The sequence below is a fragment of the Sorex araneus genome, chromosome 2, assembly GCF_027595985.1.
Source record: "Sorex araneus isolate mSorAra2 chromosome 2, mSorAra2.pri, whole genome shotgun sequence".
NCBI lineage: Eukaryota > Metazoa > Chordata > Mammalia > Eulipotyphla > Soricidae > Sorex > Sorex araneus.
Window position 1 is genome coordinate 82,598,578 of NC_073303.1, and position 23,127 is coordinate 82,621,704.

The window sequence follows — 23,127 nt, forward strand, 5'->3', positions numbered from 1 at the left end:
AGAAAGGCAATTAGTTACTCATCCTGAATAATTATTTTACTTCTATCAAATCATGTCTCCATCCCTCTGGCGTGTGTATGTATGGTATGGTGTGTATGTGTGTGTGTGTGTGTGAGCACGTGCTCGCACGTACATGTTTTTTCATGATTATGCACATAAAGGAGGGAGTGAGAGAGAACAGTAAAAATAGTTTTAGAGGATTTGTTTAGTTGACTATTGGAAATTCAGACTTTTAAATATAGTTATCTAGGACTTTGTACACCAGAAAAGCAAAGTAGGACAAATAATCTTGCAGTTCTACAATGTCTCATTTGGAATGTACTACCATAGATGGGTTAACAGATTAAGGGAACTAAACTGTCTGAATTGCCAAGGAGACTGAATTGTAAAAATTATCTGCTGTTCCCCTGATCTCTCAATAAATCTGAGGGGAATCGGGAAAGAAAGAGAGCGACATAAGTTGGGTTTACTATCTGTCAAATATTCTACAAACCTCACACTGTTCTATGCACAGGTATGTCCTGCTTGTCAGAAGTTTGTGTTAGCCACTTTGCTTTTACAAATGGCTGTACTAGTGTTTATTTCAATGAACTGAAAGAAATTCAAAGAGAGGCCAGGGCTAGTTTAGTGATACACTTCCAGCCTTGCAGGCAGGAGCTGATACACTTCCATCTCCAACACTGCTCCATGTGCCTGAGTCTGAGTCCAGTGGCACGGCAAAGTGTGCAATCTCTAGCACATCACAACCAAGCATGTGAGACCCCTGGTCATCACAACAACACAGTAACAAAGGGAAGGGAAGAGTTGGGGGGAGAAAATAAATATTCTTGAATAAGAAAACCTTTTAAAAAGTAGGTTTGAAGTTTTCAGTTTTAGAACAAAAGGTGAAAAGCAAAATAGCATCCTGTGCCTGTTTCAAGTCAGCTGTTAGAGAGGCAGCAGCTTTTACTATATATTGTAGTTATTTTAGGTTTTAAGACTTATTTGGTAAACTATTTTGAGGGATCTGGGGATGCACAAAAATTCGCACAAAAAATAATAGTCTTATTTCTTTATGCTATTTCAGCTTGCAAGAGTTTCACAGAAGCACTCTACTTTCAGATATTGGGGGAAAAACTGTATTCTCCACGAGCCCTTTAAGGTAAGCATTAATTTTTCTTCATTTTACAGATAAGAAAGCTGTAGCTCTAGAGAGTTATATAACCTGACCAGGGTCAACTAGCTAACACGTTTGGAATCCAGATTAGAATTCAAATAAGCTTGTCTCTAGAATCTGTATTCTTTTTCATATAGCAGAAATATCTTCCATGATTTATTTTCTTCATAATCATTCATGACAGAAGTAAGTATTTAATCACCCTGTATCTTCTCAGGCTCATATTTCTTTATATTCCTCCCTCTATGGTTATTTTATACTGTCTTTAGGGCAGACACAGTATGCTTTCCTCTACACTCCTACTTCAAAGCTCAGTTCTTTGGCTCAATCTACTCGGTTTCCCCATAATACCTTTACCAGGATGTTAACTTTGGCTTGTCTTTTCATTTATCGGTGTGTGAATTGGTAGGTTCACTGGCAAAAACTATACAGACTTACAAGAATTGATTCAGTATGATGAATTAAACTGTGGAACTGGGCAAAAGCAGTAGGAACTTTGCTTTTCAAAAATTTACATTTGTATTGTGATAATTATTTTATCTTTTTCCTTTAGCTCATTAATATTATTTCTAAAAGTCTCTCTAGCCATTTTATTCTGGATCCAAATGCTCTATCCAGTCAATTAATTTATGAGCCTGAACCATGGAGGACTTGAACTAGTTATTTTTTCATTGAGGTTAAGATTTATTTAGAAGTAAAATTAACTCTTTCAAGTTCTTTATTCACTGTGATTCACTTATTAAATGTGTGATATTTAGTGTTTAATTCTCAAAAAGAAAAATTTATTAATATACCTTTATCACTCAGGGTTTTCTAGATATGAGCATACTTTTAGAATATTGAAAATAATTTTCTTTTAATTTTCTTATCATGAGAACAGTAATACCTGTATTATGGGAGTTGCATACTAATGTTAGTAGACTACCTTAAGGATAATAAATTGCCTTAGTATAAAATCAGCAGAGATACTGTTAGAAAACATTTAACTTCAAACTCAATTAATACTTCTATTTTCATACTGAAACAATTTTTCTCAAGATCCTTTTTTTGGCTTGTTTTTACAATAACAGCTATTGCAAAATACCCATATTTAGTACAATACCATGCAATAGGTTGTATTGTGTGCAATACACAGTGGTGCTCAAGGCTTACTCCAGACTACACTCAGAGATCACTACTGTCAGGACTGGGGAACCATGTAGGGTGTCAGGGATTGACTCCAGGTCAGCCGCATGCAAGGCAAATGCCATACCCACTGTGATATTGTTTTGGCTGTCTCTCAAGATTCATATGTCAACATTTTAAAAAATTGATTGTTACTTATATACAAAAATTACTTTTGGAAAAAGAAAGTTCTTATATAAGAAATCTGAGAATCCTTTCCATTCAGTTAAGATTCAGAGAAATTGTATGTTAAAAAAAAGTACTGTTTTTAGGCTGACATTATTTTGGTGTTTAAAATAATTTAGTAAATGATAATGGAATTTGAAAGAGGGAATTCTAAAGCTTAATATAGTATTAAATACTGAAGATGATCTTACTTAGATTCCTACTAAATATTGAATATCATATATATATATTTGTTATTTACTTCAAAGTTACAAATAACCTTAGAAAGTATGTCTTGGGTGTATTACTATTTCTAACATTGCTCAAAACCAGGGATTGAGGATTACACTGGGGAACAAAGAAAAAGAAACAAAGAAAAAGAAAAAAAGTACAAGTACATTTGAGTTTGTTCCGAATGCTCTATCAGTACCAGCCCAATAACTATTAAATTCTGAGTCAAATCTCAGATGAGCCAATATAGTTCTTTGATTTTGATTTAGTTTCTTCATTTTCAAAATAGAGAGGAAATTACTTACTTGCAAAAGAGATGGTGAATACTAATTAATTGATTGATTTAAACATTGCTAATGAATTCCCTACTATTAACTCAGTTTTTAAAACCATAAACCAGATATATATAAGATTTTTTTTGTGTTTAGATGTAATGTGTTTCAATATCTGGCTTGTTCAAACATATACCTAGCAGACCCAAAACATAGATGAGTTTCTTGAAAAGCAAAAAGTGGTTTTAAGCATCACCAGATCGCAATAGAACGTTGATAAAAAACATTAAATTCTACTGGCTTTACCTATGAGATTAAAAATTTATATGTGCAGTTTTGACTGAGTATGTATATGACGATGTGTGAACATTCTTCTTTCTGTGTACTTATATCTACATAATTGCTGATGCCTTTTAGTTATGAGCATAGGAATATATATTTAGAAAAACAAACTTCCACATCATAACACATTTAACCTAGTCTTTATAACTAGTTTCTAATATATATGCCGGGTCTGAAGGCATGGAGACATCTATTTGTAAATTAGCAGGCATGTTTAGTTATGTTTGATCAGCTTACACTAATTTTTAAGTAAGCATTTCATGTTTGCAGGATTTAACTTATCCTAATAGTATCATTTGTACAGGAATTTAAGTGCAACAAGGCAGTTCTCTAGGATGACCAAACTACACCTGTAGGTGGTGTCATGGAAAAGGCACAGGACAAAAAGAAAGGAGTCTTGTTTTAGATCTTATTCCACCTTTAGTCAACCAAATTAGGAAATGATCAGTGTCATTTGCTTCAACTGCAAAATGAAAGCATTGGGTTAGCATCAGATGTCCCTGGTCCTGCAACTCAAATCTCTTGATTCCTACATGACGCTCTTTCCATTATTTTACATTATCTTTCCAAATAGTATTTTTGTAAGCCAATAATCAACTTCAAGCAAATTATGTGGCAGGGAGTATTGCCTGCAGAGAGCTGTGCACATATTCAATAAATACATGTTGCTTGAAATACTTGATGATTAATTAACCATCTAGAGAAAGCCTTTGATCAATGTTGATGGCTAAACCTTAATGGCAAAATAGTTACGATTTATTGAGTACCTTTAATGTGACAGGCATTTTATTTTCTGTTTGCATATGATATCTCATTTAAGCAATCATTCAGCAAATACATTTGCCTCTTCCTGGGGTGTTTTAGCAGTGTGGCATTATTGGTCTTCTTTTAAGGAAAAGTTTTTCTGTTGGATTTCTTTGAAACCTCCCTTATGATGTTATTTGAAGAAATTCAACAGAAGAAAATAGATTTGAATTTGACAAAAGTCAAATATCCAGTAATTATCTGAGCTAAATATCCACTGGCATAGAATATATGATCTCCAACTTAAAGGTTATAACCAAGATCATGTGCAAGGCAGAATCTACCTTATTAACCATAATTACATCCATATCTGAATATTTAGGTGGGAAGTGTTTGTGCTGCTGCTATTGTATTTACCATGTAAATACTTTAGACATTCATCTTCTCTTTGTGCAATTATTGTTTTAGTTCAGATATTCATCATTTTTTTTCTTTTGGAGAATTATAATTGCTTCTTCAGTGATCTCCCACCTCACCTTTTGAAATCAATCCTCTTTTATTGCTGTTAAGGGGTTTCTTACATTTCAAACTGGTCACATTAAAAATTATTTTTTAAATCTTCTAATAGCTTCTCTTCACATTCTTCTACATGGGACATTTTCTCTTTACCATCTCTTCCCCCAACCTTTGGGTTTCTGTATAACTTGGTGAGTCCTTTTATCAAGCATATTACGTACGTTTGTACATATATATGTATGTATGTTGTGAGCTTTTTATAGTAGTAATATGTCTTCAAATCATATAAATGATTGTCATATTGCTAATAATTGTTGAAATCAAAGATTTAGGAAGCCGTATAAAGACTCCTTTTTCTTTCTTTGTTATCTTGGCCAGCAGCAAAATACTAGATAGAAATTTGATTATTTTTTTGTTTTGTTTCTGGCCATATCCAGCTGTGCTCAGAGCTCTCCTGGCTGTACATTCACAGATCATTGCTCGTGGAGCTCAGCATCCTTATGTGGTTCCAGGGATCAAATCCAGCTCAGCTGTGTGCGATGCAAGCGCTTTAACCCCTGTACTATTTTTTTTCTGCCCAGGAATTTGATTCTTAACCTTCTATTTCTTCTGATTCAAGATTTTTTTTCTGATGTGAGATCAGTTCTGTGTGACTTCACCAGTTTGGGGTTTCTATATTATCTGAATTTCAGCATCTCAGCAGTTTGTGTCTTTGTTGATGTGTGTGCAGATGAGCTCTTCTTTAGCTACTATGTTTAGAGTAGTATATATCCAACCAGGTTGACAAAAACAGATTTGAATTCTCAAAGCATAGGCAGAAGAGTGTCTGGAATCAAAAGGAGCTGGGTTTTGATGATAATTTCACTATTGATTGGTTATGTATGCTTGAGTGAATATCTTAGTCATTCAAATCTTAATTTCCTTCTCTGTTAAAATGTAGATAATTCTTAGGTTATAGAGCTGTTCTGATCATTCAGTATTATGACACTGAATGCAAAGAGGCTACCATAGTGTCTGACATAGAGTCAAGTCTTAAAATAACTACTCTTATTCTTATTGTTGTTATTATTATTTTTATTATTATTGGTGATAGTGTTGGTAATAGTAGTAGCATTTTGTACTCTGCTGCAGTATCTTACACAATTTATTTAAATTGCTTTGCTAATTCTTTATTTTGTCTGATTCTCACTTAAAAAATGCCCAACGCTGTTATTTTGGTTTATAATAGATATTGGTTCATTGAGTTTCTGATAGGTGACATATTTGGCCAGGTAACAGTTGAGCAGTGTTCAGAGAAAATGGTTCTCAGCATTAGTTCTCCAAGACCTGATTCTTTTTTCTGATAGTACTAAAATCTTAAAGCCAAGATTATCTTGAGAATCAACTCTAAATCCCTAGCCCCCAAAATGAAATGTTTCTAGGGCTTTGCCTCTGACAGTTTGAGAGGGCTGGAAGAAGTAAAGTTGAGAAAATATTCTGAAAATATTCACTCATCTGACCTGAGTGAAGATGAGTGGAAAAGGCAGCAGAAAAGAAATCTTATCATGGACCCTGTGAAAAATAGCCAAATCCATAAAATCTGACACTCTGGGATATAAGATTGCCATATTTTAGAAAATAAAACTAATAGCTAATGTTTTGGGCCATTTACTAAAATGCATATGAATTGAGATAGCCAAGGATTTTTAACATCAAAAAATTTCTCTAACCTTACCAAATTCCTCTACTTTGTCACATTTTAAGATATCCCAGGAAACAGAAATATATTTTGTTAATGCACTCCTATTAACACACAATGTATAAAATCATGTCAAATACAACATGTCAAAAAAGAGCTTTGAATTTTTTCTCTCTTCACAATCTACCTTTGGCTATTTCTATTTCTCCCTATCTCCTGTAAAAGATACACCCATTGATGTGGAAAACCTTAGAAAGCATTCTAATTTCACTTTCTCATTCCCTATTCTTCTACCCACATAAAACTTGTCAGCTCTGTCTTCAAAATATTTATCCGGTCTTATATGAATTCTTTATCTTTACCCCCTCATCTTATAATGAGTCATCGTATGTACCTTCATATGCCTTTCTTCTCTCCTGATCTACAGAAGTAGTTTTTAATCTCAGTTTATTTCTACTCTTGATTCCCTTGCTCCCCAATCACAGCTCATCCTCCACAGAGCTACCAAAGAGAGACACTAAACTGTAAATTCTAGGGGTCTGAAAAGATGGTAAAATGAGTAGGGCACTTACTCTGCATACAGCAGACCCAGGTTCAATGCCTGATACCTCATACAATCCCTGGAGTCTACCAGGAATGATCCTTGAGCTCAGAGCAGGAGTAAACCCTGACCACAGCCTGCTGTAACCCCAACACATGCACAAAACAAACAAAAAGATAAGGTAAGTATAACCACACCCTTACACACTCAAAACCACACAATAGTTTGTATTACACTCAGAAAATTTCAGTCCCTATCAAGATTCTAAAAGTTCTGTATGATTTATGCACCATCAATTTTTTTGCCTTCTTTTTCCCCTTTCTTATTCTTTCCTTTCTAGTCATGCTGGAATCTTCTTTTTTGATCTAATATACAATGAATCTCACATAGTTTTCCTCTTTTAAGTGGAAAATTCCTCTAATAAGTTCACTCTTATTCCCTCCTCTATTAATAGTATATTATTAGTAAACTTAAGTACACTTATGCTCTTAATAGTATAAGAGCTAAACTTATGGTTTGTCTCATAAAACTAGAACCAAATACTCTCTTTTGAAAGCTCACTTCTGATTCAGACTTGCTTTATGACTAGTATTTTCTTTTTCCATTCTCTTTATTAATTAAACACTAAATAGAACTCTTTCTGTATTTCTCTCCTTTCATAATACACGTTTCTGACAGAAAAATTAACAAGTGACCATATTGTACTTCCTAGTCCTCTCCATTACATTTACGGTAAATATTATATAGTTTAGCATGAGTTAAAAGAAAAACTTTATTTCTGCTCACCTCTAGCTTTAACTTACACCTAAGCCCTTCACTTTGTCCCTTTTTATTTACTTTTCAGTTTTTAGTAGAAATGTTGAGAGGCTTTCTTAAATAACTCAGAGCGATTTGTCCTTACTGAATCCTCACATTTTATTGAAAAGTGATATTGTTGCCTCTATTGGAGAACAGGGACAAAATTTTCTCATTCTTCATTGTATCTCCTGTGTTAGCAAATTATTTGACTCAGAAAACTCCTGATATCAGTGTATGAGATAATAAATGAGTGGATATGATGCTCTCACAGGGGAGAAAGTTTTAAAAAGTGTTTGTCCAAGGTTGACTTTCTGCAATAAATATGAGGCATACATTTATTGCAGAAAATAAACCTTGGATACATATTTTGATTAGGTATTATAAAAATAATTGGAATATGTGTACCCTTTAGGGAATAATATTCTTGAAACCTTTTCTTTTAGAGTATATCCAATAACACTAAAAATTCCTAAAGTCCTTTCATTAGGGTTTCTCTTCAGTGATGTCCTCTTTCGTGCTATTCTTGGGGATATTGAGTTTGAGCTCTTAAATATGGAAGAATGAAATAAAAAGTTGAAGAACTGCAATGTGACCTTTGCCATTATTCTAAATTCATTGATTCACAGTATTCATTATATTGATTTATACAATCAATGATGTTTTCTTTGTGTCTGTAGTTGGGTAATGAGCACTGTGAGCTTGCAGCAGATTTGTGGCTATATTTTCAAGCTCATTTTCTCATCAGGATGGCAGAGATTTGGCTCAAAAGTAATCTATTTTCTGAATTAATGAAATGGCTTTCATTTGGCCCTGCTACGTTTATGGAGCAGTTAAATCTTTGCTCCAGGCAGAAGTAATGGCAACACTACTATCACAGAGACTCAGCAATGTGCAGGCATGGGAAATGTGGAGAGTTTCAGTAAGAAGTTCATTCAAGACTTCTTGATCTTTTATAAAATGGTTCAAATTGTTTCTTCATGCACAAATGGTTTATATAAAAATAGAAAATTTAGATAAAATTTAGACAAATAACATGTAAATAACATATTGTATATGAGATTTGGTGGCCCTATGATAAAAAATGGTTTAATTATTTTTTAAATTGAGCTGTTATGAACACAGCAGTACATTATTTCTTTTCCTCTACTCCAAAGAATTGACATTTATTGTATATTTAGAATGTTAGATAATACTTATGAATCTATAAAACAATATAGTACTTGAATGCTCCCACTCTCAAACTGCTAAGAAGTAAATGGAGGTATGGCAATGTTAAATAAATGAACTAAGATCACACAGTTAGAGCTTTTTCTTTTAAGGGAGATTGGTCCATACCCAGTGATGGTCAGGGGCTATTTCTCCTTCCTTCCTTCCTTCCTTCCTTCCTTCCTTCCTTCCTTCCTTCCTTCCTTCCTTCCTTCCTTCCTTCCTTCCTTCCTTCCTTCCTTCCTTCCTTCCTTCCATCCTTCCTTCCTTCCTTCCTCTTTCTTTCCTCACCTTTCTTTCTTTCTTTCTTTCTTTCTTTCTTTCTTTCTTTTCTTTCTTTCTTTCTTTCTTTCTTTCTTTCTTTCTTTCTTTCTTTCTTTCTTTCTTCCTTCCTTCCTTCCTTCCTTCCTTCCCTCCCTCCCTCCCTCCCTCCCTCCCTCCCTCCCTCCTTTCTTTCTTTCTTTCTTTCTTTCTTTCTTTCTTTCTTTCTTTCTTTCTTTCTTTCTTTCTTTCTTTCTTTCTTTCTTTCTTTCTTTCTTTCTTTCTTTCTTTCTTTCTTTCTTTCTTTCTTTCCTCTCTTTCTTGCCACACATGGGAATTACTCCTGAGTTTGTACTCAGGAATCACTCCTGACAGTGCTCTGGGGACCATATGAGATGCTGGGATTTAACCCGGATTGGTACTATGTAAGGCAAATGTCCTACCTACTGTATCTTTCTGGTCCAGTCAGGGGCAATTTGGCTTTGTTCTCAGGAATATCCCCTGGTGGTCCTTGGGGTCCGTATGAGAGAGAATTAGTGAACTGGGTTCTACTGCTTGCAAGTAGAAGCCCTTTCTTCCTATACTATCTCTTCATGCCCTCAAAGCTGGAGATTTACCTAAATTCTTTGACTGTTAAGTCTCTACTCCTATTTTGAGGGTTCAGGAAGAATAGTGAAATCACTAATGGAGAATATAAAGAAAAAAGTGTTTTATGTTGCTTAAAGGAATGAATTTGAGTTTTCCCTCGATGCAGTTATACACTGCATATTTGTGAATGAGGTTGATGTGAATGTAGGCATAAGTTCTCTTGAAGGTTAGGACAGGTGGTCTGGAGGAGTAAGATGGGATAATAGTGAAATGCTTGGTGACCTTTTATTCTTTAAAGGAGTCATACCAGGTGGCACTGGGGAAGAGTAGGGGGATACTACTAGTAGTGCTTGATATTACAGTGCTGGCCCGAGGGTCAGTTACTGACCCCTGGTGGTTTTGGAGACCAGTATGATTATACCAATGCTTCTGGTGTGTATGTGGGGGGAGGGGAGCAGGGAGCAGGGTTTTGGTAACTCAGGGCCTGAACTCAGAAACTTGCCCTTGCTAGATACATACTCTTTTATTCATATCCTCTGTATTTCACTGACACTTATTGTTGAAAATATTTTAAGTATAATAAACAAGGATTTGGAAAAAAAGTGGGGGTAGACAATAGATCCCTTGATGCTATGATTGATTAAAAAGATAGAATCAACAGGAAGTAGAAATAATTGTATCTAAAGCATGTCTTCTAAAATCAGGTCTGCAAACAGGCCCAGGTGGAGCCGGCAAAAGAAATAAAACAGAAGCAGCAACAAATATAGGATGCTTTGATTAGTACAGCATAGTCCACATCTAAGACCTATGCCAATCATGATTCTTAAGAAGGAGATATGAAAGATGAAACTTATACACTGATATGGATTCTGCTTTATTGCCAGAAACAAGAAGGCATTTTTCCTTGAAAAACCTTAGGGGAAAGGAACAAAGGCACTGTGTCCTGAAGTTTGATCTAGGACTGGTTAGCAGAAGTCAGATAGACTAAACAAATAGTACCTATTGACTGGCCTTTCAACTCAAGAGCAGTGAGTACAACATCTAGTCTCTTGGAAAGTTTGCTGACCAAATGGCAGATTTTGAAATAAATTGGCTATTATCTCTGTTTTGGTCTCAAAAATATCTTCTTGTTGGGGAAAGTGGAGGAGGGAAGAAAATAGACAGGCACATGAATTGATAAATAACAGGTAGCACAATGAATTACATAACACTAAGTATAGTGCATATGTTGCCTGAGCCCATGTGCTGCTTGTGCCCGCTGGCCAAGCACATGTGTCGCCCGAGCACATGTGTCTCCCGAATCTCCCCTCTTGAGATGTGTACTTTCATGCTTTCATACTTTTGTGTCTAAAGCTTGGTCATGTGTAGGGGCTTTCTTCACCTTTGGAGAAGCCCGCGTTCTCTCTTGAGCGCATTACTCCTGCTGTTTTTCCTTTTCTGCTTATCCCTTCCTCCTTCCCTCAAAAACCCTCTAAAATAAAATGTTACTTCACTAAAAAAAAGAATACCTAAGTACATATGTATACATGCATATATAAATATGTGTGTATATTTATATATACGGCATTTTGAAAGTACAGAAGCAGTCATGATTAAATAAAATTATATAAAACCTCATAGAAGATGCTATTTAAAGTTACTAGTGTTTCAGTATCATGTGTAAAATGATACTAGCACAGTTATAGAAAAATTAATTCCTGCAACTCTTGCATAGTTGCATATGTATACAGTTGCAGAAGAATTAATTCATCCTGATGGACTTAAGGAAAACTTCATCGAACAGGGGATATTTGAGAGCTCTTCTAGAATGATATTTTCTCCCAGAAAGAGAAAGAAATTAACTCTCAAGAAGAAAAAGGATTCTGTATGCTTCTTCTCTCACAGAAAGATTATAGGGATAGAACTATAATCTATTCAATCAAGTAGGAAGAGGCACTCAAACTATAGACTCAACCATATCCTTCTATTTTAATTATCATTAAAATGATCCACTGGAAGCAGTTGCCCAGATATTGTGACCATAGAGCTTATAATGACAGGTTTCTTTGTTGTGTAAATATGTTTTGTTATATGTATCTATGTTCATGCAGGGGTATAAAGTAAAGCTACTGTTGCTTTGATTTTTGCAGTAACTATTGTTGAGAATTGTGCATGTGTCTGATAGATGAGGTTAGACATAGTGTGTTTTTATGTAGGATGGACTGGGCAATAAGAACTAAAGCAAATCTAGGATACCGGGAAGAGGCTGTGATCCTTTCTACCTGTCCTTGAGAGTCTGTAGTTACCTTCTATTGGGGTCTCCCAGAAGTCTGATCAATGGAAGACCACATTATATGTGAAGACATTCTTTCTCTTATTGGAAAAAAGAAATGAGACAGTCTTTTCTTATAGACCTCAGTTTTCAGTCTTTAGATAATTTTTCTCTGATCTAGGATGTAGTGTAGAATGTGTCTAGGTGCTTTACCATTGCTTCTCAACAGCTGCCCCTGGTAGAAAAGTCAGGCACAGTATGTGCCTCAAACTGAAGAAATGTCAGCATGTGCTATACTGATATATTAATTCCAATAGTGGTGACTCAGACACATATATTGCATATACACCATATGGAACTTAAATATTTATGAAACCTAAAAGTCACAAAATAATTCTTTGATATAAAGGTTAAAAATCTATTACTATAATTTTCATGTACAAAATTTAAATGCTTAAATTTTAAGCATTTAATTTCCAGGTTACTTTATTAAAGACATGAAACTTATAATTAAAATATCAATTTTTATTGATTACCTACTCTGTAAAAGATGCAATGTTAGGCTCTATGGCTTAATAGAAAGAATGCAAAGAATTTGTAGAATTCTTAATCTACTTTACTGGTTTCTATTTTTTCTACTCAGGAAATAATAACTTCTCAAGGTAGGATAAGGACTTGGAAGGAGAATGGGGAAATCTCACATCAGCCCACTCTCCAATTTTCAAGTGAAATTGTGTCTAGGGTAAGGGAGAGCTTGGAAGAAGACTGTAAAACAATAATTATAAAGAAAATGTCTTAGAAACAGGAAATAACACTTTCCTCCCTATGGTATGTCTTTCAAACATTGTGGTTCGAAAGGATTTTGGCACAATTTAATCTAAAATCTCTAAACTGGTAATACAGAAACTTGGCTTCTACCTATGGTTCAGCTACCTATGGATTAGATTTGTTTTATTTCCTAATGGATAAGTGAATAATTTGTTGATTCTTAAGTTTGATGTTATGTAGATTAGGTGGCTTTTTGCATGTTTGTAAACAAAACATTAGACTTCTAAGAACTAGAAGCATATCTGCTTTGATCACTGTTGTACCCTTGGCATTTTTGTTATGGAATATTGAGGTCCAATGAAGCAGTAAGATGATGAGGGTTATGGACACTACTTTATTGTGTCCTGAGAGCCTGGTAGGATTACATTATAAATCTGAGAAGCTATGAAATACCCTCTAGTAATCCTGTGTTTAACTTTCCCTTTCACTTGCCTTAGTGAAAATGTAATCTTAAGAGACTTCGTGACAAAATTATGTCCCTTTTCCTCATTTCTCTTACTTTGTTGTTATGACCAATGATGCCGTACACTTGGCTGTGTTGTTCACAGAGTTAATTATGGTGCTTGCTTGGTATTACACATTTTAGTTGTGATACTCAAACACAGTTTGGTTGCAGTGGTCATACACTTGATTGTGTTACTTGCTGGGGGTTACACGCTTTATTTGTAGTACTAGGGATCTTAGTGACAGTTGTTCCAGGATAAACCTCAGCATATGGGATAGTGTCTGAAATGGAGTTCAAGGCTTCATGCATGCACAGTAGGAACTCTAATGTTAAACTGTCTCAGAGTCCATCATGTCTCTCTTTAAATGATGGGCCTTCCTCTCTCTGTCTTACTAATATATTTGGGAGAGCTTTATATTGAGTCTTCCTTTGTCATATGATTTCTGTATAATAACCTTCACCATCTTTGAATTTTTTTTACCCATTTTACTCTCTTCCTTCTATTCAGTGTTGCTTGTTGGCCAATTACTATGTTCTTTTTTCTTTTATTTCTCTTCTGTTTTTTTTTTTTGGGGGGGGGCCCACACATGGCTGTGCCCAGGGCTCACTCCTAGCAGTGCTTAGGGAATCGTATGTGGTGCTGGGCATCAAACCAGGTTTGGCTGAGTACAAGGCAAGTGCTTTAAACCTTGTACTATGTCTCTGTAAATCCCTTCTCTGAATCTCCTTTATTCATGATAATTTCAGTTTATAGTTTGCCTCTTTAGCTTCTGTGCACATTCCTATAAATGTTGGGCTTATTTTTGGATACTTTTCCCCCCCATATCTTTCTAATTTCTTCACCTTCTCTTTCTGGTCGATTGTTGCAATGTGTATCACATCACATGTCTTTTTTTTTTTTTTGCTTTTTGGGTCACACCAGCAATACACAGGGGTTACTCCTGGCTCATGTGCTCAGGAATTACTCTCAGTGGTGCTCGGGGGGCCACATGGGATGCTGGAAATCAAACCCTAGTCAGCTGCATGCAAAGCAAATGCCCTACTTGCTGTGTTATCTCTCCAGCCCAGTCTCACATCACAGGTGCCACCTCACATCTTCAAGTGTAATTCCTGTCTTGACAAGAGTGACCTCCAGGTGGTTTATCTCCAATATCTGAGAATCAGTAATTATAAAAACAATTTTACCATATTTTTATCTCTTACCAATTTTTATAAATTATATATAGAATGTTTCTCCATATCAGGTAGCCTAATATTTACTTTAAATTTGCTAATTAATAAATTTACAATACCGGAGATCGGGTCTTACATAAAAAAGCATGTGTTCTATCACTGAACTGTCCCTAACTCTTTATTAAAGATTTCCTTTTGGGGACCAGAACAATAGAACAGTGGGTCGGATGCTTACATTGAATGCACAGTCCTGGCTTCAACCCTTGGCACCACAGTTGGTCCCTTAAGCACACCAGGAGTGATTCCTGAGAGCAGAACCCAAATAAGCCCTAAGACAGCTGGGTGTGGTCAAGAAGCTGAATTTTTTTTTCTCCTGAACTGCTTGTTTGGTTTTTTTCATAACTTGCACATGTAATTTTTTTTGGGGGGGGTTCACACCTGGCGATGCACAAGGGTCACTCCTGGCTCTGCGCTCAGGAATTACCCCTGGTGGTGCTCAGGGGACCATAGGGGATGCTGGGAATCGAACCCGGGTCGGCCGAGTGCAAGGCAAACACCCTACCCGCTGTGCTATCAATCCAGCCCCTTGCACAGATAATTTAATTTTACCTTTTTTTCTGTGTTGCTGTTATTGAAATATTTAAAGTTTCCACAATTAGTTGTGGTACACTGGAGGGCACTCTTGTGGTGCCAGGAATGACACTGGGATGTGAGGTGGTACCTGCGATCCGACTCGCAGCCCTGTGCATTCCAGGCGGATGCTCTACTACTGAGTCTCTAGTCCCTCAATTTACTTTTGAAGTCTTTTGACTCCCCATCTACTCTGTGTCCCAGAATCAATGATTAAATCTTGACATTTCTGGATCTCATATGAATCTCGAATTCTTTTGAAACTTGTGGTGGATCTAGGCTTCTAATTCTGGCATCTTGGGCTGGTTATGTGGCTCAGTGGTAAAACACTTGCCTTCCACGTCTGAGGCCCTGGGTTTAGATGCCTAGGACCACCAACAGCGAAGGCACCAACAAAGGCTTTCTAATGATCTGATGCAGCCCAATGCTTAACTGGGTCCTATAGGAGTTTTTATAATCTGTCCTCAGAGCTCCCTTGTTCTTTGTGATATTGTATCACACTTAGACTAGTAGTTCAAATCCATTACTCAATTCCTTAAGACCTTGGTTTTGCATCTATATATAAATATATATATATATATAACAGTTATGTTTTTCTTGATTTACTGAGAACATTGAAGACATCTGTGGCAATAATTCCGTTCGTTTCTCATCATTTCAGAAAATTCCTTGTGCCTCCGGTCATAACTTCTTTTACTATTGTTCCCTTAACCTTTGTCCTATTTCTCTGGAAATAAATTTCTATATAGATATGTATGGGCTGGAGCGATAGCATGGCGGGTAGGGCATTTGCCTTGCATGGGGTCGACCCAGGTTTGATTCCTCTATTCTTCTTGGAGAGCCCGGCAAGCTACTGAAAGTATATCACCTGCACGGCAGAGCCTGGCAAGCTACCGTGGCATATTCTATATGACAAAAACAATAACAACAAGTCTCACAATGAAGACGTTACTGTTGCCCACTCAAGCAGATTGATGAGCCACGGGACAACAGTGACAGCAATTGTTACCTCTATGCTAATTCCAGAAACTCCTTTGAGTTCTTCTTTCCACTTGATTTTTCTACTAATTTGTTTATTTCTTGCAAGATTTAAACTTTTCAGGTATATGGGTTATTTGTAAGTTTTTAAAAAGTAGGTTATTGAACTTTGAGTCTCAGTTTTCTCAACTGTAAGATAGTAAAATTATATTTATGAGATTACTGGAGGAGCAAATGAATTGCTCGATTCTTACATAGTCTTAGCTATTTGGAGAACTGTAATATTTCCCCCTACAAATGATTGCCTTCACTCTATCTACGACTAGAATCACAACAAGTAGCATACTCAAACTGTAGAGCATGTGAACATCATATGATTAAAAATAAAAACCTCTCAGAGGAGAACTAGAGATTACATCCCAAAGGGATCTCCCTCTCTCTCTGTATCTCTCTCTGTATCTCTCTCTGTATTTCTCTCTCTCTCTCTCCATTTCTCTTTCTCTCTTCTCTCTCATCATGAAACACTATTTATTAAGGTCTTTACCTTAATAAGGAGCACAGTCAATTTTGAAATTAAAAGAAGCAGGTAACTTGGATATTAATTTGACTTCCACAAGTTCAGCTATTTTACACAAAATAATGAAATAACTTGAAGATTTCTAAGTTCCCGTGCAGCTCTAGAATATGTAGTATTATGGCCAGGAGTCTGAGCTTCTCTTATAGGTATAAAATTCATAGACCAAGTCCCTTGTTTCCTGAAATATAAAGGCAGCAGCCCAGGGGTGATACTATTTCAACAGACAAAAAAGAATTTCTTGTTGCAAATGATTTTACTATTAGTTTTTGAGAGAAAACTCAATGATCTGCTCAGTGTACAAGGAACAGTATTGAGTGTTTCCTAGCAGATAGATAGCTGGCAGGCTTAAAATGGGTATTGATGTGTTTATGTGGAGATAAGGATGCACGTTAGCTTTTCTCAGAATTCTATTTTCAATTACTCTTGAACTAGTTTGAAAATTCATCATCTTCACGCCAAATATCTTTTAGTGTGCCACATATGCTGAGTAGCAGACCCTGACATCTCAGCTCAGCTCACATAAGTATACTCAGGAAAAAATTAAATGAAATCGGAAGGATGGTAGATTCTGGTACCACTCAGATAGTCAGGAATTAAGAATTTTTTGTTTTGCCTCATAGATAATATACCTCTATTTCTTATCTTTTTATTACTTATTGTCACTTCTTCCCTACATTTCTTCCTCTCTTAATCTTGTCTTTTCTTTCACATAAAATTTGTTGCTTTAACAAAAACAAATGTAAAATACAGGACTCTTCATCATAGCTACTCCTGGTAATTAAAGTCAGATAGAAAGTTCAGCTGACTGGAGCACATGCTTGACACGCATGAGGTTTGGCTTTGATCCCTGGCATCACATGATCCTCAGAGCACTGATTTGGGAGTAGCCTCTAAGTATCAGTGAGTGTGGCCCAAAGAAGTCCCCTTCGCCACATTTAGAAAATAAATAGAATATTGAATATCATAGACCTAAGATTGGAAGAAGTCTTGGAAGTTTTTGAGATCCCTTCTCTAGCGTTTTCTGCCCCATAGCACAACTGAGTCGACCTTTCTAAATGAAAACAAACAAACGAGCAAAATTTTCTGTCATTTATTTTGTTCTCTCTTCCAGCTTTCTTATCAGAAATGAGAGTCTTAAACCTGCTGCTACATTGTCTTCAATGCTTGGGGCAGTAAATATGTTGACAAGCTAGGAAAAATATACAGGACCTATTGAGAGTAGCTATGTGATTCTGGAATGCTCAATATTTCTTAATTTTATGCTTTATAGATTTACTATGGGTATATGCAGCATAGGACCAAATTGATTCTCTTGAAATATAATAAGCCTATAATTTTCAGCTACTTTAAATCCTGTCTTGCTTCCATATGTGGCCACAGCTGTGAGGTCTTTAGTATGGTTATTTTAAATCAAACAGAGTGTCTAAAGATAGATAATAATGTTTGTGAAATGATGGGATGCTTATTTTTACAAATTAAAATTTTACTTATTTCATACAATTAAAGCAGAATTTTGAATTGTAAAGAAGACTTCTTCTGTCTCTTGCTTAATACCTTTTAGTATATCTGAACAGTCATCTTTCCTCAATCTGAATACCTTTTGGTGATGTTGTATATTTATGAGTTTCATTCATGTTATAAACTTCAAGTCCTTAAGTCTGCCTTATATGATATTTGGGCAGAGTCAAATATTATCTATATAGTCATTCGTAAACTTCTTTCTAAAGCCCCTAAAAGAAGCAGAACAAGAGGCACCTGGAAGTAATTAGGAAAACTAAGCATAACAGTAAGAAATTAATACATTTATTTATCTATTTGGGTTTTCTTTTGTAATAATACAAAAAAGGTAATTTATTCTGGATCAAATATGAAAGATATTATTTAAATATTTATTTTTTCTCTAGGAATGTAACCTTTTATTAGCTGAACTATTGATGTTATTTTTTTTCCTCATAAGACTTTGGGCTCTGTCTTTTGCTTTGTATTTTTAAAAAATATAATATTAAATGCATATTAACTTATTATGATTTACAAAAAGTCTTTGCTATAAAATTGCCTGAAAGTCCAGTGAAAAGCAAATAATTTTGTTAAAAAGAGAAAGCTAAAAACTAAAAATAAAATCTATTAAGGATCTATTTTAGGGGGGCCAGAGTGATAGCACAGCAGGTAGGGCATTTGCCTTGCACGCAGACGACCTAGGTTTGATTCCCAGCATCCCATATGGTCCCCTGAGCACTGCTAGGAGTAATTCCTGAGTGCATGAGCCAGGAGTAACCCCTGAGCATCGCCGGGTGTGATCCAAAAAGAAAAAATAAATCTATTTTAACACAAAAAATTAGTCCTTTTATTTTGCTGTCAACATAAAAAATAAACAAACTGTGGAAGAAGACAGACACTTAAAAAGATTGTGGTAATTAGGGGTAGCTCTGTTGGCACTAAGGGATGGTGTGGTGAAACCTACAGACCCTGACTCTTGGTTTTTACACAACATACACACACATACACACATGCACATATACTATGGGTTATTTATAATACCTGATACAAAAGCTTTATTCTTTTATTGAATCACCATAAGCTACAGTTACAAAATTTTCATGTCTGAGTTTCAGTCATACAATGATCAACACTCATCCCTCCACCAATTTACATTTTCCACCACCAATGTCCTCAGTATCCCTCCCCTCTCCACTCTGTGGCCAAGGGAAAACTGAGACTTCCTCTTTCATTACCATACAAAGCCCTCCAACAGAGTGCCAGTATACCTTAGTCACAGCCCTCTGGTCACTGTCTGTCCCCATAGTAACCTGAATTCTGTGATCAGAGGATAAAGCTTTGTTTTCCTTCACATTGTTTCCTTGCTTGTTTATTTATATACCACCAATGAATGAGATCAACTGGTGTTTGCCTTTTTCTTCTGAATTCTTTCACTCAGCAGTTCTACCTATGATATAACAAAAAATAAAAAGATTTTCATCTTTTCATATAACTGAAGAGTGTTCCACATACAGCACATAGACTATATCGTATTTATCTGTCTATCTGTGGTTGGTCACTTGGGTTGCTTATTGGTTATTGTAGATTTTGGTTAGTGTAAATAGCACAGCAGTGTGTATATATCGTTCTAAGTGTTTTTGTGTTCTTATATTTACCAAAGAGTGAAATTTCTGGTAGTTCTCTTTTCAACTTCGGGAGAATAATCTTCACACTGTTTTTCATGGAGTCTGAACCCATTTTTATTTCTACCAATAGTGACTGAGGATTATTCTTTTTCTCTAAATTTTACCACCATTTGTTGTTTTGGATTTTTTGATACAGGTCTTTCTCACTGCTGTGAGGTGATAATATCCTTGTTTGGGTGACATTTCCCTGATAATAAGTGATGGTGAGAATTGTTAAATATGTCTTCTTTCCATATATAGATAGAATTTTCTGTTCAGATCTTTTATTTCCTATTTTTAAAAATTTTTGTTGTGTTTTCCAAAATTCTTTATAATATTGGATATTGATACTTTGTCAATTATACGGTGTATGAATGATTCCCCATTCCCTAAAACTAAAAACATTATTTTTAGTTTTAATGAAACCAGTTTTGTACTGTGCAGAAGTTCTTTGGATTTGATACAATTCCATTAACATTTTTTAAAATTTAAATTTCCTTGTCAATAGTTGAATTACTACATGCCAGTGGAGAGTGTAGCAATGGACATAGCAATAGAAATGGAGACCTGGAATTTAAATACTTGAATCTGCTCCTTAGCTTTTTTGTTTTAAAACTGTTTATGCTAGTCACATTCCTATTAAGTCCTAATTTATAATATGGGGAATAATAGGTTAATATCTTTATAGAATTATTTTGACAACTAGAAAAAGATGATAGAGTTTTTGGAAGTTGATATGTGCTATATAAAAGTAAGCTCTTTATCTCAATAAACAGGGCTAAAGCCAAAGTAGCACAACTTTTGGTATCTCCTATAAGATCGAAAGAGACTGAGGTCTAGCACTTCTGAGGATCAGACCATCCTCTAGGACAAGAAAGGGTAGGGATCATTCTTATGAGGCAGAATTAAAGTCATTCTACTTCTGAATAGAAGGTTCCAGAAGGAGAATGATCTACAATGTGGATTATTTCTCTAGTGGTGGCCGCTTGTAAAGAAGACTACACGATGGGGGTAACTCTGATAACACTGGCACAAAGTAAATAGTTCAAAGCACTTTATCTTTCTCAAGGATCTCATTCACAATTGATGGATAATTAATTTATAATTATACTTAAAACATTACATCATTGTGATGGTACAGATTTCTTTTATGTATGTTGTCGTTACTAGTTTGTAAAACTTCTTGATGTCCATAAATGAAGTATCATCGTGACTCCATTTGACAGATTTGCTGTGGAATAATCAGAGAGCTTCCCAATATCCCATATAATATCCAATTTATATGGGAATTAAATTTTAGGTGTTCTGATTCCTGATCCAGATTTTTCCCACCAGCTCTCCACATCTTAAGGTACATTATAACGCATTCAAGCATTGGAGAAACAGAGCTGCCTTGTGTTCAATAGAATCAGCTGGAGGCTGCTTTTCTTCTATTATGCAAAAATATAAGCAGCCAGTGTTCCCCTGCCCCAACCTCTACCCCACCCCCTAAGTTAGCATTTGTCTTTAAATTTTTTTAAAATTTTATAAAGAAGTTCACAATATTTGATTACATTTAATATTCAAACACCAATCCCACCACCATCACACCTTCCCACCACCATATTTCGGGTGTTTCCATCCCGAACCCCAGTCTATGCTCCAAAGTAGCAATGAAATAATATAATATTTCCCTCTAAGTTGCCTCCTACAATAATCCTATCAAATGTGGAGCGGTAATCTTGAAGTATGGGTATGGTGTGGGTATGAAATGTCCAGGAGAAGGTTCACTTGTGGGTGAGGCTCAGCACAAGCATGTGGAGAGCAGCTGTGACCATGGTGGAAGCTGGATTCTGGAGGTTTTCAGCTGCTGGGGCTGATTCCCTGGGGCAGATAGGGCTCTTACCTGTCCCCCTCTGGGGTGCCCTGAGAGAAACAGCCTGGCACAGAGTCTGGCAGCATGGTTATGGCAAGCATCATGTTGCTCCCTTCTGGGAGAGAAGGACGTCACTTGGATGGTGGCCGATGATGATGAGATTCGAGTTGGTCTTCTAAAGAAGTACTAGAGTAGTGTAGGATCTAACCCCCTTTTAAGATGCTATCTCTGGGTGATCAGGGAAAGAATGCTAAATGTTAAGAGGAAGTTCTGAGCCAGTTCAAAAACAACAACAAAAATTGCACTGGCAACAGAAAATGTGAGTGTGGAAATTTTAAAACGTATCTAGGTTTGGGCAGAACCTTTTGAGTAAATTGGTGTGTTATGTTTAAAATCCTGTCTTTAGAAAACATTGAATCCTGGTGGTTGGACAGAAAAGAATACACATAGTAGAAACATCCAGAAATCACTGGACATTTACAAAACTGTAATAAAAGTTCACATATCCTTTAATAAACTAGCATAGATTTGGATGGGATAAAGTTAAATTTTCGTAGGATGACAAAACTTGAGGGCCCCAACCTGCCTTTCCATTTTCCCACTCTATTAATGTCCCAAATGTCAGCCACCTTGATGGCAATCATGCCAGGCTGCTCCTGGCCTTGGAGTTGTCAGTTTAAGTGGAAGATTGTTTTTCCTTCCTCAATACCACTTTTTGATGGAAGATTACACTTGATGCTATTGCTATTGCTACCAATACTTTAAAACATTTTATAAACCTTTTCAAGAGCTATGTTCATTTCGAAATTTGGCAGTGAAAGGATTTTTTCCCCATTTTTCTTACTTTTACCTCAGATTTTTTTTTTTTTTTTGATGTGGGGCTTTGGAACCCATCCCAAAAAAGTTAAAATTGCCCAGTTAGGCTGGTGGCTCAATGCATCACCTAAGACTGCACTGCTGCTCCAGTTCTGCAGTGTTGGGAACTACCCTGGTCACCCCTGCTTGGTGGACCATAGGGTCCCAGGGCCTGAACGGGGCTCAACGACATGAAAGACACACACCTCATCCCTGTTATTTTGCCTCCAGCACCCAATAAAAAATATTTTTCTTTCTAAATATTCATGTCTTATCTATTTGAAAGGCTATTTTGAGGAACTTCTACTTAGGGTAATTCATTGCTTGTTTTAATAGCTAATATTTGTTCTTTACCTTTACATCATTAATTTTTTTCTAAGAAAAAAATGTTCAGCCTTGTCAGAGCCATAATTTAAGTAAGAGTTAATATCTTTAGTTTATTTTTATCCTATATTTATTTGAGTTGGAAAAGGAATAAACCAGACCATAGTTTATAAATAAAACACATTGTTGAGTCTGTAATGTATAATATCAACCCTCCAAGCAACATTTATATTGCATTAGTACATTTATGAATTATCAATGTATCTGACTAATTTATTAGTTGCAGAAACATAAAATAAAAAAGACTGAAACTTAGCATATGCAGTGCAATATTTTATTGAATTAGACAGAGTTTAGAGTTTTAAAGCTGACAAATGTTAAGTGCTAG

The 23,127-nt window shown here is 35.7% G+C and overlaps 1 long non-coding RNA gene across 1 annotated transcript in view; it reads left to right on the plus strand.

Annotated features, from left to right (window-relative positions):
• The first annotated feature begins 1,075 nt into the window (after positions 1-1,075).
• LOC129402228 (uncharacterized) overlaps positions 1,076-23,127 on the plus strand; it is a 70,011-nt gene continuing 47,959 nt past the window's right edge. The window contains exon 1 of the long non-coding RNA XR_008628597.1: positions 1,076-1,141. This is a non-coding gene — a long non-coding RNA (uncharacterized LOC129402228). The remainder of the gene's footprint in view (positions 1,142-23,127) is intronic.